The 3,582-nt window shown below is 36.0% G+C and overlaps 1 pseudogene; it reads right to left on the reverse strand.

Moving 5' to 3' along the window:
• Positions 1–1,510: 1,510 nt before the first annotated feature.
• Positions 1,511–3,582, reverse strand: part of LOC125196506 — a 9,295-nt pseudogene continuing 7,223 nt past the window's right edge.

Genomic DNA, 3,582 nt, shown 5'->3' on the forward strand with positions numbered 1-3,582 from the left:
TAGAAATATTGAATGTGAGAGAAATTATTGCAAAAATGGAGACTAAATGGAGAAAGTATTATGAAAGTGTTCCTTTTTGTGCTATTTTTTCTTATATTTTTTATCCAAGATGCAAAAAGGATGGTTGTGAAGTTTATCTTGAAGAATATTACTTGTGTCTTGGTATTGAAAATCCATTATCGAATGAAGAACTAGAAGATTTTTTAAATTTTCTTGTTAGTTCATATACGTATACTTTCAAAGATACATTTCAACTACTATGCCATCATCTAGTAGTACGAGTAACAACCATAGTTCTTCCTCTAGTTATGCACTTCTAGATAAAATAAAAAAGAGGAAGAATGATGCCAGTACAAAATCAACAAATAAACTTAAACATTATTTAAGTTTAGATTTGGTGGAAAATTCAGATGATTTTGATATTTTGCATTGGTGGAAAATGGAACAAAAAAATTATCCAATTTTATCCATAATTGCACGTGATCTACTAACATGTCAAATGTCAAGTGTAGCATCCAAAAGTACTTTTAGTGCAGGTGCAAGGACGGTGACTGATAGAAGAACTCGATTGACTCCAAAGTCCATCAAATTTTGCATGCTCTTGAAGAATTGGTTGGATGAAGAATTTCGAATGAACAAATTGCAGAGGTTGGAAAGATACAAAACCAAGGAAATGGCGGAAGAAGATGACGATGGCGAACCGGATTTAGTGTTTAATAAAGAAGATCAAGAGCCGAATATAGAGAGATTTTATTTTCCGATTACAGATTATCACTATTCAAGTTCTCAAGAGCCCAATTTCACTTATGATTGGCAAAATTATCCGGACTAGCCAAGTTTTATGTTCAAGTTCTCAAGAGCCCAATTTCACTTATGATTGGCAAAATTATCCGAATTAGCCAAGTTTTATGAATTTGTATTTTTGGATATGAAATTATGAAGACATTTTTTGTTTTTTGGTTATGAAATTATGAAGACATCATTTGATTTTGGATATGAAAGTATGAACACATCATTTGTTTTTGGATATGAAAGTATGAATACATCATTTGTTTTTCATGCATCCTTAAAAAAATGTAAATCAGCTCGGCCCAGCCCAGCCCATTCCAGACATGGGTCGGGCTGGGCCCAAATGTCACCTGTCCTTGTCAGACCCAGCCCGGGCTGGGCTGGCCCGGCCAACTTGACACCTCTAATGTAAATCACCTCGACACACAATACAATGATACATGAAGTACTTCAGTATATCTGAAGAGTTTGACTAAGCCAAATTATGAAAATAAAGGATTAAACATCCAAACTCAAGAAACGACAATTATTAGTATATCATATTCAACAAGTATAATGGGAAGGAAAAATAGTAGAAAACCTGTGCTTTGTAAACAAAACTAAAGCAACACAACACGACGCATTCTCGAATAAAAGCTAACTATCCAATGTGACCAAAAAAAAAAAAATTAACTCAGAATGTAGAATGTTCTTGCCAAAATCATTATTCCTTTCGCTTAGCTTAGGCCTCAACTTCGTCCACAACATGTAGAATCTTGGCAGTCGGCTTAGCCAGCAAACCTGTGTATTCCTGGAAAGGAGATTTTGAGAATCGAGTCTCCCTCCAGAAGTCTGGAGTTAGGAAGCCATATGTCTTCAACAAGCAATCGAATGTTGCCTGCATGAAAAAAGTTCAAATCACTCGCCATAAGCTTTACTCAACCATGGAAAATCATTATTGAATATCAACGGTAATTTAAACAGCATTGGAAACATTTACAAGCATGGCAAATTAAATACAGCATACAAACTGAACTGTGGAAACGCAAGTATTGCATACAAACTGAATCATGGTTTGATCAAATACTAGCATACAAAATGTTGGTGGGGCACAGGATAAAAAATAAAACGGTTAGCCAACATTGCATACATATATAAAATCAGAGAAAATAATTAGTGAGGCAGTATGCCAGCACAAACCGAGGTGGCATGGCTGGCAACTGATCAAGGGTTTCAGAGAGTGGAGACCGAAAAGTTTGCAAAATGCTAAAACCTATTTTAATTATGGGTAAATGGTCTGGGTTTTTGATGAATGGGTTTGGGAGGAAAGAAAAATGTCATATTTCCGCTGCCACAGATATGGCGGCTGCTGGCCAAATTCCAAGAAACAACCTCCTGGGAGCTGCTATCCGCCGTTTGTACTCCGAAAAAAAAAGTTTCCAAACAAGGGAAAGACGCGTGAGCAAAATGCGTGTATACTAATACACGCGTGAGCAAAATGCGTGTATACTTATACACGCATTAGGCAAACGCGTCTCTGTCTTGGATTCAAAATTCAGCCCAGAACGCTGAAACCTTCATTTCCAGAAGGCGAAAACGCTCGCCCCCTTCACTCCCAGCGCAAAAATCGAAACTTAATCCAACATTTAGCTGTTCTCATTCCAATTTGAAGTGTTTTCAGGTAAGTTTCTACCCTTAGTTTCGATTATTGTTGGTATATTTTAGTTGGGTATAAGATTTAGGGTTCATGGTTTGAAATTTTTTGTTGAATTTGGTGTTGAATTAGTCAATCTCGTTGATTTTTTGTTGAATTTTGCATCCAAATCAATTCCAATTTTTTCACATATCATTGAAACTAGCTGATGATAAGGTATCATTTCATTCAATATGATGAATGATTTTGCACGAGGGGGATCATAAGCAACCCCCAAACCTGGGAGCTGAATAATTTTCCCACCCCAATATAAACTCACAAACACCATCAATCCTGCAAAATAAGTACGATAAAACATTATATTCTAAATTCAACAAAGTTGAATATCAAAATTTAACAAAATTCAAATAAATTACCCTAATTCTATAACCAATAATTCAATGCTAAATATAATAAGTAAATCAATGGCCTAAATTCAATGTTTTTCTTGTAAAACAATGTCACAAACCATGAACCCTAAATCTATACCCAACTAACATATAGCAATGATAATCGAAATCAATGGTCAAAAATTACCTAACACTACTTAAAATAGGAATGAGAGCATCAAAATTCTGATTCACTTCGATTTTCGCCGACTAGAGACGTTGGGAGTGAAGGGCGTCGCTGAGAGTTAGAGAAGAAGGAGGCGTGAGATGTTAGAATGAGAGATTCAGCGTTCTGGACTGGAATTTGAATCCAAGATAAAGACGCGTTTGCCTAATGCGTGTATAAGTATACACGCATTTTGCTCACGCGTGTATTAGTATACACGCATTTTGCTCACGCGTCTTTCCCTTGTTTGGAAACCTTTTTTTTTCGGAGTACAAACGGCGGATAGCAGCTCCCAGGAGGTTGTTTCTTGGAATTTGGCCCCAATCTTGCAGGGCCAGACCCCATTTTTCCGAACTGCCCATTACAGAGATTGTTTTAAATCATTGAGTCAAATTTTGTATTAATGACGAAAAGTACCTCACACTAACAGCAAGTTCATTTTAGTAGTTGTCATTAAAATATGGCATGTGATGGATAACTATATCTGTTTAGTAATACTAATGGAGTATATAAATTGATTTGTTAATAATGAATAGTGCATGAGGCAATGGGTTAGGTTGTCGTCC

Source organism: Salvia hispanica, chromosome 6, assembly GCF_023119035.1.
Source record: "Salvia hispanica cultivar TCC Black 2014 chromosome 6, UniMelb_Shisp_WGS_1.0, whole genome shotgun sequence".
Taxonomy (NCBI): domain Eukaryota; kingdom Viridiplantae; phylum Streptophyta; class Magnoliopsida; order Lamiales; family Lamiaceae; genus Salvia; species Salvia hispanica.